Genomic DNA, 13,777 nt, shown 5'->3' with positions numbered 1-13,777 from the left:
TTCAGTTCTACCTCAGGAATGCTATTTAAAATGAAGAGAAACAAATGAGGGAAAACAAAACAAAACAAAAAAAACGCCAGCGTCTTGGGCCAAATTATGAAGGATTTTAGGCAATAAAATATCCCCCTCCAGTGGCTTAATAAGTGTATTTGACCTCTGGAAAGGCACTTTTTAAAACACACCCTCTTCAATACAAAAAATTAGTAATAGAAATTTAAAGAAATAATCAGAATAAACATTGTAAATCTTTTATTGAATATTTTATGTATAACTGTGAAGGTAAAAATAAATTTTTGAGGAAAGCAAACAGTGTACAAGCAGTACAATTTAGGCAACTACTAAATCATAAAACAAATGTACTATTTGAAGTTCTGGATTTAAAATAAAGAATAGTAAGTGCACTTCTAAAGATTTTTCAATTTCAGTAGAGTATTCTACATTCAAATACAATAAAATTTGCACTCTCCTTCAAAAATTTTATACCTTGCAGTTCATACTTTCTTTCTAATTTACGCATAAAATCAAAATATTTGCTTACCAAAAATGATAGAACTGAGAAAGATTAAATTTTTCTTTGTCTGCATTCACTGTGCTTTCATCATTTTAATAAGATGTTTAATATCAGGGTATTTGTGTCACACATTACTACAGAGATTGTGGAGTGGAAGTGCACTCGAAGCAAGCTCTAACACACCAACACATCCACGCCATCAAGAAACTACTTTAGAAAGGAGTAGAGGTAGCTGGATCAGCTTGTATCTTGGCCCAGCAGTCTAACAGAGAGTTATTCAAATAAAATTCCTTGTAAAAATGATGACTAAAATTAGCACATAAATATGCTAATATGAACCATATATATTTGTATATGTGTATATATACACATATATACAAATGTGTGTGTGTATGTGTGTGTGTGCGTGTGTGTATATATGTTTCAAATTAGCACTTCCCATCTGAGTTCTGGCAAGCTAGACACTGATGTCACCCCTCACCCCAAACACAGGCAGAAACACAACATTCTTGCCTCCGAGTATTGATATTTAGGGGAAAATTTGTCTTCAGCACTTAGTCCTCACCCAGTACTAATCCCTCATGTCTAGTTCATTGTGGACCTACTGGTTTGATCCCCAACCTGCAGGACTCTATTTCCCTCCCTTCTCATATTCCTGCCTATTCCCTTATTGCCCTTCTTTCCCACCATCAGAGAACTCACAAAGAAACATATATATTCCCTAAAATGAGGGTCTTTTAACAACTTGTTGATTTTAATTGTAATCGTTACCATTTATGCATTTTGTTGTTGTATTATTCAGTCTCTACATTGTTGATCATTTTAGGTTTCTGGAGATAGTGCATATTTTGAGGTCTCCGTCCCTCCCTCTATACTTACTGACTCCATTTGAAGTAGTGGAGTTCTCCAGGGTCTCTTGGTCCTGAGCTGGCTGATTTTGATTCAGTTTCTCATTTAGTCTTTGTTAATGGCCAAATGGTATTGTATCTCTTGAAATGTTGGCTTTCTTGAAAAAATGGTATATATTAGAGAACTATCTTTTCTAGAATCCCCTAAAGGGCTATTTTTACCTTCCTGATTATCTTCTGTACCTGCTAGAAAAACAGTGGTCCCAGAAGGGCATTGGTTTGCTGGAAGAAGATGAGGGCATATGGGAAGAGGGGCTTCGTAAGAAGAGGTGCAGACTGAGGAATGGATTCCTGTTAGGCAAAGAGAGAGTGGGAATTTTGAGGGAAACTACATGAGGAAGAAAAAGAAGAGCATCAGTAACATTGTTTGTACTTAATGATAACCTGACTTATCGACAAGAAACAGAAGGTGATCCCCTTAAGATTTAGAAAAAGACAAGGATGTCTGTCCTCACTACTTCTATTCAACATTGCTACAGAAAATTTTAGCTAGTGTATTCAGGCAAAAATAAAATAAATGAATACAGAGGCATTCTGTTTGGGAAACAAGAAATAACCCTGTTTCTGTCTGCAGATGACATGATTGTCAAAAGCAAGTTCCAAAGAATCTTCAAAAAAGTTTCCAGGACTAATAAGTAGGTTTACTGAGTTTTCAGAATACAATTTTAACATAAAACGTTAACTTCCATTTCTAGATATCAGCAAAAAAGCATTGGAAATTAAAATTATAATAATAACACCATTTATAGCAGCATCAAAAATAAACAATAAGAAAAAGATCTGACAAAATGTATGTGCAAAATTAAGTTGAAAATTTCAATAAATTACTAATAGAATTTAAGAAATATCTAGCCAGGCACAGTGGCACATGTCTGCAGTCCCAGCTACTTGGGAGGCTGAGGCAAGAGGATCTGCTTGAGGCCAAGATGTCGAGGCTATAGTGCATGATTATTACACCTGTGAGTAACCACTTCACTTCAGCTGGGGCAACATTGGGAGACCCCGTGTCTAAAAAAAATAAGACATATAAGAAATATCTAAATAAAAATGAGTTACATCATGTTCATTGACTAGAATGCTCAACATTTTTTAAATGTCCATTTCCTTTAAATATCTTCCCAATCAAAAATCTGACAGGCATATTTTATGTATGAAAACAATTTGTTAAAATCACATGAAAACAGAAAGAACATAGAATAGCCAAATAACTTTGAGAAAGAGCAAAGAAGAAGAAGAAATACGCTATGTGATTTCAAGACATTATATAGCTATAGTAATCAAGAGAGTTATTAAAAATACATCTTATTTAAAGAAAACCAAGTCACTAGAATGGAATCAAATTCCATAATAAATTCATGAATATATGGTATATTAGTCACAGTTTTTCAGAGATACAGAAGAAATAGGATATTTCTGTCTATCCATCTAGATAGATAGACAATTTATTATAAGAAATTGGCTCATGCCATCATGGAGGCTGAAAAATCTCACTATTTGCCATCTGCAAGCTGGAGATCTAGGGAAGCTGGATATGCAGCTATGAAAATCAGAGAGCTTGTGATGTAAGTCCCATTTGAGGGCAGGAGAACACTGATAGTTCAAGCAATCAAGCAGAGAAAATCAATTTCTTCTTCTTCCACCTTTTAGGACTTCAACAGATTGAATAATGCCCATCCATATTGGGGAGGGTGTTTAAATGCTCATTTTATCATGAAATACTTTTACAGGTATATCCAGAAATAATGTTTAAGGATTCACTATCCCAGTCAAGTTGACATAAACTTAATCATCATAAGTTCACCTTGCATCAACTTATATAATATAACATATTTATAATATATATTATCTAAATATAAATAATGAATTACAATTCAGCAATTAAACATAAAAACTATCTTTTGGTATAACATGGAAAAAACTGGAAGCCATTATCTGAAGTAAAGCAATTCAGAAACAAAGACAAATGCCACACGTCTTCACTTATAAGAACTAAATAGTATGTATGTGTAGACATAGAGGGTGGAATGATAGACATTAGAGACTCAGAAAGATGAAGCAGTCATAGGGGGTTGGATGATGAGAAATTACTAAATGGGTACAATAAATATTATTTGACTAAGGAATACACTAAAAGCCCACACTTCACCACTACGCAATATATCCACTACACCACTACACAAAACACTGTAACAGTGTTTCATTTGTACCCCTTAAATTTATACAAATAAAAATTAATTAAATTTAAATTTTTTTAAAAAAACAAAATGTTGTTCCTTTCATTATGGAAGTAATCCAATATAATCAACTTGTGACTAGGTAGCTGGCTTATCATCCCAGAAATAAATGTCATATCATGGATTCAGCATTGGTCTGTCATGCTGGCAGATTGGGCACTCAGCAGTGGCCATAGCCAGGTCAGCCTTAGTGAGTGAAAGTCCATGTTGCTGAGCTCATGCATAAGCTTCATCCCTGCCACTATGGCCATCGTGTTCGTGAACCCCTTGGGCAATGACAGCAGTGACTGCAGAAAGAGGCTGAGTGCTAGCCACAAAACAAGTCATCCTTTCCACCTGATTATTAAAATCTTCTTCTGAGATCACCCTTTCGTGAGAATTCATATGGAAGACAAAGATCTTCAAGATAATTTTGCCTGTTCAGAGAGATCTTTTCATACACCTCTTTCCTCATTTTCTTTTTTTCCAATTTTTCAATCATGTTCCTTGGCCACAGTCTGTGAATTGGTAATAATCACACATCTGACCATTTTCATTCCAAACAAAGTAAACAACCAGTTACACTTCTCGAGATTCTATCTACTGGAAAGATTTTTCTTCACTGCTGTCCTTCAGAAATATCCCAGAAAGAGGCTGAAGTGCTACAGCTGTCCACTTTAGGATGGTGCCTGCATGTCATACAGCACTGTATGTAAAACCATGCCTAAGTCTCTTCTTCCTCTGTCTCAAAAAAAAAAAAAAAAAAAGCCAGGCATGGTGGTGTGTACCTGTAATTCCAACTACAGGAGGCTGAGGTGGGAGGATCACTTAAGCCCAGGGGCAGAGGCTGTAGTGAGCCGAGATCATGCCACTGCACCGCACTCCAGCGTGGGTGACGGAGTGAGATCCTGTCTCAAAAAGAAAAAAAAAATGTACAAATACACCACAAAATACTACATAACCAAAGAAAGAATGAAATCATTTCCTTTGCAGCAATATGGATGCAGTTACAGGCCATTATCCTAAGTGAATTAACACAGAAACGGAAAACCAAATATCACAAGTTCTCACTGATAAGTGGTAGCTAAACATTGAGAATTGAGAACACTCTTCATGAGGCCGTAGGTACAGGCTGGGAGAGAGAGGGCAGGGTAGCAGGAGTGGGGACCATGGGACCAGGAGTTGGGCCATTTCTTCATGTAACTTACTTGTATCTTTAGGGCTTGCTAAGGTCTGATCATATATATACTACTTCCATTTCATGATGGAGTTTTGCTATGTATACCTGATTGTTTTGATCGATGTGTCGGAATACTCAGTTTATCATGGGAAGCCCAGGTCACACGGTAACTTTTTGGCCCAAGGTTTAGCATTCAGTCTCTACTAAGATGCAGTAGCAGGCCAAGATCTGTTTCTTAAAACAATTAAAGGAGTAATTATTATTACAGAATAGTAAGACTTTGCTCCAAAATCCTAAGGGCCTGTGCTATGATTCAAATATAGGGGCCTGCTACAGCCTCCAAAGAGCAACCCTATTTGACATTGACACTTCAGGCACCATTGGACCTGCTGAATCATATAACCCATATGGTAGAGCAGATTGCGTAACAGTCTGGATGTTTTGCAGAGCCTTCTCCTTTTCTGGATCCTATTCAAAACCAGCACCACTGGGGTCAGTCTGTACATGGGCTGGAATAACACACCCAAATGAGAAATATGTTGCCTACAAAATCCATAGAGGCCAACTAGGTGTTGTGCCATTGTTTTCGTTGTAGGAGGAGCCAATTCCAATACAATTACGTATTCTCCATCTTAAGAGAGTTGTCTCAGTATGGTCCATGCCATTGGCCTCCTAGAAATTTCACTTGGGTAACAATGCCCCTGATTTTTTGTTGGATAGTTTGTTGACCCTCAGCCTTGGAAATACCTGACCATAAGTCCAGAGTAGTTGTTATATCTTGCTCACTAGGTCCAATCAACATAATGGCGTCAGTGTAATTGGCCAGTGAGTTTTCCTGTAGAAGGTAAAAGCAATCAAGATTTTTGAGAACTCAATTATAACATAGAGATAGAGAGTTGATATATCCTGAGATAGGACAGTGAAGATCTATTGCTGGTCTGGCCAGCTGAAAACAAATTGCTTTTGGTGGGTTTTATTAATAGGTATGAAGAAAAAACAATATCATTTGCCAGATCAGTCACTGAATCTCTGGCACCAGGGAATGTGTTAATTTGCTCAAGCAAAGGAACCACCTTTGTTATAACAGCTACAATTTGAGTCATCTCCATCACCTCCTCATTAAGCCTACAATAGTTTATCATCATTCTTCAAGATCCATCTGTCTTATACAAATGCCAAATAAGCAAGATGAGTGAGGATATGGTGGAAACTACTACCCTGTGTTCCTCAAATTTTTAATGGTGCCACTAATTTCTTTAAACCCTCCAGGAATATGGTATTACTTTTGGTTTATTGCTTTTCTAGGTAGAGTAATTTCTCATGACTTCTACTTGGCCTTTTCTGCCATAAAGACCTGTAATTCACTGGTTAGAGAGTCAATGTAGAGATTCTGCCCCTTGCTGAGTATAGCTACTCCAATTATAGTGGGTAGGCTACTTCTGCTGGAGGAGGAGAGGCAGATCCCTCTGGTGGTTGGGATACCTCTTCCAGTGACAAAACTCATCAGAGTTTAGAGGTTCATTGACCCCACCTCGTCAATTTTATCTCACATGAGGAACCTGAGCTGACTGTTGCACTCTTGCTCTCTTGCTCTCTTGCCCTCTTGCCATGTGATGCCTCCTTCTGCCATGTTATGATGCAGGATACTGGCTCACCAGATGCTGGAGCCATGCTCTTGGACCTCCTAGTTTTGAAAACTGTGATCCAGGGGATGAGTTTTCTCAAGGCCTTGGGGGTTCACCCTCTATTCTAGTGTTCCAGAATGGAGCCAAAGGAAGATAATACTCAGCTTTAAGACTTAATGTTGTTTTCCTTGTTGGATTTTGGACTTACTCGTGACAAGTTCCCCCTTTTCCTTGCCTCTTTTCCTTTTTTTGGAATGGGAATCTCTATCCTATTCCTGCCCCACCATTGTATTTTGAAAGTAGATAACTTATTTAATTACACAGGTCACAGCTGGAGAGAAATTTACCTTGAGAGGAATCATGCCTTGATTGTCACCCATATCTGACTTAGATGAGACTCTGGACTTTGAAATTTTGAGTTGGTGCTCAAGTGGGACTGGGTGGAATGCTATAGTTTGAATTTTTTCCTCAAATTTCATGTGTTGAAAATGTAATCCCCACATTCAAATATTGATTGAAAGTGAGGCCTCTGGGAGGTAATTAGAATTAGATAAGGTCATCAAGGTGGGGCTTCAATGAGAGGACCAGTGACCTTATAAGATGAGGAAAGGAGACCTGACTGACATGCATGCTTTTCCTCTCTTGCAATGTGATGTCCTCCTCCATGTGAGGGTGCAGCAATAAGGCCCTCACTAGATGCTGGTGCCATACTCTTAGACTTCCCAGCCTTCAAAACTGTAAGCCAAATAAATTCAGTTCTTTATAAATTACCCAGTCTCAGGGATTGCATTACAGCGACAGAAAATGGACTAAGACACAGTCCTGGGTATTTACCTAAGGAAAATCAAAACATATGTAATTCAAAGACTTACACAAATGTTCATAACTTTATTTTTAACAATCAAAAACTTGAAATAGGCCAGGCATGGTAGCTCACACCTTTAATCTCAGCACTGTGGGAGGCTGAGGAAGGAGAATCGCTTGAGCCCAGGAGTTCAAGACCAGCCTGGGCAACATGGTGAGCCTGGCAAGATCTCATCTCTATAAAAAAAAAAAAAAAGATAAAATAAATTTGCTGGGCATGGTGACACACACCTGTGGTCCCAGCTACTCAGGAGGCAGAAGCGGGAGGACTGCTTGAACCCAGGAGGTAGAGGCAGCAGTGAGCCATGTTCATGCCATGGCATTCCAGCCTGGCTGACAGAGCAAGTACCTGTCTCACAAACAAACAAACAAGCCAAAAAAAAAGAAAAAAAGAAAAAAAAAAAGAAAAAACTGGAAATAAAATAAGATTTCTAATTTCTAACTTGGGAAATTGATAAAATTTGACATATAGATAACATTTGAATCTACTCGGCCATGAAAATGAATGAACTATTACTTAAAAGAATGTGAATGGTTCTGAATGGCATTATCAAGTCAAAGAAACCAGACTCTAAAGGAGACACTTTTAGCAAGATAAAACTATAGGGGAGAGTAAAGAGATCAGTGGCCTCCAGGACATGGGGCTGTGGGAAGATGTTTACAAGGAGAATAGGGGAATGTTTTGAGTGTGGTCATAGTTACACAATGTATAATTATATCTATTTGGGAAAACTCACAAAAATGCACAGCAAAACTATGTAAAGTATACCTTCCTAAAAATTCAGATAATATAGAACTGCCTGTATGTCTGAGGTATGAAAAAAATACTAGTATATAGCTCTTATATCAAAATGTGAGGAATTTAGCTAAAATATTATTTTCCTCTTTCATCAGTTTTTTGTTCCTCCAACAGTACTCCTCTGTTTAATTCAATCGCTGTCTTTTTCCACTGAAATGGAAATTTTGTTTTGTGAAATTCATACATCTGTTGTGTAAGACATTTTATCAGTGTCGTAAAATATTAATATTAATGTTTTCTAGAGTAGTAATGCTGAGAAAACAGATTCAAACATTAGACTAAGATACAGAAAATTTGTATTTTATTCCTGTCTCAGTCGCAATTTCACAGACGATCTTGCCCAATCACCTTCCCTCTCAGAGCCCCATAAAGAAAGAACTTTGTAAAATGAGAAGGGAGTACTAGATAATCTCTAAGACCTCTTCAAATTTCAGTGCTTCGTGATTCTATCTAGAAATCGAATCAATATGTTGAAAATTAACTAAACAGCTTCATAATTTCTAAAGTCATGTTTTCATCCAAGAATCCTGTTTTCGAATTCATTATTATGAATTATTCATTCAAATTAATTTTTTTCAGGCTTTTTTTTTTTTTGGTTTTCATTAAGACTTTATTCAGAACTTTGATCTTTGTGAAAGTAACCTTCTTTAGCAGAAAAGCTGTCTAAAGGCAGAGCCAATTATTTGATGATAACTTCATAACATCAAGTCATAAAGTTCATCTGAAAGTGGAATGCTCATTTTTATCCTAATATTTTCTACATTCGCTTTTCAATTTTGAGTTTAGCAAATGCTTATTAATCTCACTGTTTGCCCACATTTATGTAATGCAATTTTAACGTTATTTTTTGTGCACAGTAAAACTCATATTCATTAAACGGTTAATGAACTTCTACAATGTACAAAGCTAGTAATTTACATTTTGGGAGGGAATAGACGCATTAAAATCCACTGCAGTTTACTTTTTGCAAATTACAGAAATGCCCTCTTGCATAGAGATTCTGCTGTGCTCTATATCAGTATTTCCCAAACCATCTCATATCATGTTCCTCATAGAAAAATAATATCTGTAAAGCCCACTGGGATACACAGAAAAGGCAGCTCAGGGTACTGAACCATCCTAGTACATCCAGTTTCTCTAGGTGTCCATCAGCTAACTTCGTTGATATCACCATACACCTGTAACCCATTTGCAGCATCTCACTCTGCCCTGTACTTTCCTATCACCCACAGCTAACAGGTCACTATTATCTAATTATCATACCCTTCAGGTATATGAATATGGGTAAAAGATAAATAGTGCACTATAGTTATAAGCAGTATTCTGGGTTCTGAATATTACAAAGATAAATAAAATGTAGCAGCTGCTTTAATCATGATTGCAGACTACTGGGAGAGAGCGTGAAGATATTATTTTTAGCATATAGTATGATAGGTACGATAAAAGCATACGCACTGTAATTGGAGCACACAGAGTATATTAGTTAGGTCCTCTGAAAAGCACACACCAAGAAATCTTTAGATTTGTAGGAGATCTATTGGGGGACATGATCAAGTTTAGGCAAGGAAGTTTCAGATGCCTAAGCAGGTATGACTTCTGTGAAAAAGGGGAAGGAAGAGTTTCATCCTGTGATACATTTATAAGGAAGGTTTCTCTGGGCCAATGAGGAGTTCTCAAGCCAAAATGACCTTTTAGAGGTATCCACAGGAATGGGCCAGCATTAATGCCCAGTTATTGACTGGGAGCCTAAGACCTTAACTGCATCTGTAAAAAGGAGTGTCTAAGTAAGGTGAAATGCAAGTTTTCTCATTTTATTTTACTTACCATGGATCTCTGTTTATTTGTCTGGCTCCATAGCCAGGACGAAAACTGCTCATTTCAGTAACTGAACGTAATTATGGAGTATCAGGTTAACAGTGGATTTTTCATATACTCCCTTTATCATGTTTAAGGAAGCTCACTACTGTCCTTAGTATGTTGAGTTTTTTAAATCACAAAACCTTATTGGATTTCTTCAAGTGTTTTTCCTTGAATCAATTAAAGTAATCATTTGTGTAGCAAATAGGTTTATTAAAAATGCTTGACATGGCTAATAATCAGGGAAAAACAAAACCACAATCAGGTATCACCTCATACTTGTTATAATGGCTATTATAAAAAAGGTTAAAGATAGTTAAGTGTTGGCAAGGATGTAGAGAAAAGGGAACCCTTGCACACTGTGGGTGAAAATGTAAATTAGCGTAGCCATTATAGAAAACAATATGGAAGTTCTTCAGAAAATTAAAAATAACATTACCATATAAACAGCAATCCCATTTTTGGGTGTGTGTGATTTCAATATATAATCAAAATCAGTATGTGAAACGGTGTCTGCACTTTTATGTTCATTACAGTATTATTTACAATAGCCAAGATATGGACTCAACCTCAGTGTCCATTAATGGATGATTGATGAAGAAACTATGTGGTATATATCCATAATGGAATACTACTCAGCCTGAGAAAAGAAGAAAATTCTGTCATTTGTGATGACATGGATGAACATGAAGGACATATGATGCTAAGTGAAGTAATCCAGGCATAGAAAGACAAATACTACATTATCTGTTACATGTGGAATCTTAAAAAAGTCAAACTTATAGAAGTGGAGGGTAGAATAGTTGTTGCCAGAGACTAAAAATCCAGTGGGGAATGGTGAAATGTTTGCCAAAGAATAAAAATTTTCATTTATTCAATGTCTATTGCACATCACTATCATTATTCATTATTAACACGGGTTAATAATAATGAATCCTATATTTCAAAGGTACTAAAAAATGTTAAACATTCTCACTCTAATAGTAAGTATATGAGGTGATGGATACATTATCTTGAAATAATCATTTTACAATTATACACTCCTTTATACAGACACAGTTAAAACATATATAAAATGATATAATCATTTTACAGTATATACGTATTTGTATATATGTATACAAATATACATATATCAAAACATCACATTTTACCCCATAAATATATACAATTATTTGTCAAAAATAAAAATTTAAATGGAAATAAATAATTATTTGTGTTTTTTCTTCTTGATTCTATTAACATGGTATATTATTTCGATTACTTTTCATATGTTGATCCACCACTGCATTGTTGGGATAAATCCCATTTAGCTATGTTGAATAATCCTTTGAATATACTGCTGAATTTGGCTTGCTAGTATTTTCTTGAGGATTACTTTATCTATATTTATAAGGATTATAGATCTGTGATTGTTTGTGTGTGTGTGTGTGGTACCTTTTCCTTGTTATGGAACCAGGGTATTGATGACCTCAGGGAATGATTTAGGAAGTATTTCCTCATTTTATATTCTTTTTAGAGTTTGAGAAAAATTGGTGTTTATTCTTCAGTTGTTTGGTAGAATTCACCCAGTGGAGGCATCTGGTCCTGGGCTTTATTTGATGGGAAGTTTTTGATTACTGACTCAATATTTTTAATTGCTATAGGTCTCTTCAGATTTTCTACTTTCTTTTGATTCTGTGTTGGTAGTCTGCGTGCTTTTAGTAATTTGTTTATCTATGTCAAATAAATTGTTGATGTACAGTTGTTCACAATATTCTCTTACAATCCATAGATTTCTGTAAGGTCGGTAGTAATTTTCTGACTCTCTGAATTTAGTAATTTCTGTATTCTTTTATTCTGGGTTATTCTAGATCAAAGTTTGTCAGTTTTCTTTGTCTTCAAGAAACCAATGTTTTTAAAAAATTATCTCTATTGTTTTTGTATTCTCTCTTTCTTTACTGTGCTCTTCTTGAAATGTGTATACATTTAAGGGATACAAGTTAAATTTTGTTACATGGATATATTGCATACAATCCTTCAAGCTCAGCAGAAGTTGAAAGAATAGAGCCATCTCAGGTTTTGCTTGTACATGTGCAGACCTCTCAGCATGTATGTGGTCTTGTAGATTCCTAGGAATATGTTTGATCTTTTCAAAGCTCTTGGGGATATCTCACTTCACACCCTTTGCTCCCAAGGTTTTTGATTAGTGTATTATTTTACCCAACTGTTATCTGCCACCTCAGGCAACAGCAACTTAAGATATTAGCTTATAAATGTGCTTGACAAATACTCCTGGGAAGCAACATCGGTATTAGACCAGTTCCCAGTTAAGTGAAATAAAGATGTACTTTTTGAACATCTCTTGCAAGGAGTCACCAGACAAGTCAGAACAAATAATTAATTGCAATTCTTTGTGAATGATGTCTGTTTTGCTCCCTCCAGTACTGGGCGCTAGTACGTGGAATGCAGGCTGTTATTTTCGTGGTTATGACTGACATGGGGAACAGAGGATGAAACTTGTATAAATTAAAATGTCACAAATTTTACGGTTCTTATGAATAATGAGCCTTTTTGAATAAGCATTTCCAAGGTCATGACAAGTCATTTGTCAGTTGCCAGAGCTTGGAAGAAGTTGATTCTCATAGTTTTTGTGTGTTCTTTTTTTCTCTTATGGAAGAGTGGAATTCGTAGTTCCTCACTCTGCCAATTTGACTGATGTCACTCTCTATAATTTGTGTATGTTTGTTTTGTATTCAACAATGTTGCAAAACTCAGGTATTCTGACAATATTTTAGTGGATTCCTTGAAGTTTTCTATATACAAATTTATGTAATATTTGAAAACATAGTTTTACTTTCTTTATAATCTGAGTGACTTTACCCTTTTTTTCCTTGCATAATTTCCCTGGCAAGAAACTATAGTACAATTGTAACTGCCCAATGGGTTCACCTTGCCTGCTGCCTAGACAGAGCTGATTTATCAAGATGGAGGAATTGCAATGGAGAAATAGTAATTCACGGAGAGCTGGCTGTGTGGGAGACTGGAGTTTTATTATTACTCAGATCAGTCTCCCTGAGCATGTGTGGATCAGAGTTTCTAAAAATAATTTGGTAGACAGGGGCTGGGGAAGTGGGGAGTGATGATTGGTCAGGTTGGAAATAGAATTATTGGAGGTCAAAGTGAGTTTTTCTTGTTGGCTTCCATTCCTGGGTGGGATGGCAGGACTGGTTGGGCCAGATTACCAGACTGTGTGGTAACAGATGATTCATCAAGTACAGGGTATCAAAAATATATCAAGGACTGATATTAGGTTTTACAATTGTAATGTCATCCACAGGAGCAATCTGGAGAGGTTCAGACGCTTGGAGCCAGAGGCTTCATGACCCCTAAACTGTAATTTCTAATATTGTAGCTGCCTTGTTAGTCCTGCAGAGGCAGACTGGTCCCCAGGCAAGAAGGGGACCTTTTTGGGAAGGGACTATTATGAATTCTGTTTCAGAGTCAAACCATGAACTGAATTCCTTCCCAAAGTTTGTTCAGCCTACGCCCAAGTATGAACAGACAGTTTAAAAGTTAGAAGCAAGATGGAATCGGTTAGGTCTGATTTCTTTCACTGTCATAATTTCCTCAATTTTGCAAAGGCAGTTTCACAATGTGAAGTAGAAGTGTTGAGAGTGGACATCCTTGTTCTGTTCCAAAACTTATGGGGAAAGCATTTAGTCTTCCACCGTTTAGAATGATGTCAGATGTGGAATTTTCATAGATGCCATTTAATAGCCTGAAGAATTTTCTTTCTTTCTTTCTTTCTTTCTTTCTTTTTATTATGCTTTAAGTTCTA

This window comes from Mandrillus leucophaeus, unplaced genomic scaffold, assembly GCF_000951045.1.
Source record: "Mandrillus leucophaeus isolate KB7577 unplaced genomic scaffold, Mleu.le_1.0 Scaffold422, whole genome shotgun sequence".
Classification (NCBI taxonomy): domain Eukaryota; kingdom Metazoa; phylum Chordata; class Mammalia; order Primates; family Cercopithecidae; genus Mandrillus; species Mandrillus leucophaeus.
This window is presented reverse-complemented; position numbering follows the sequence as displayed.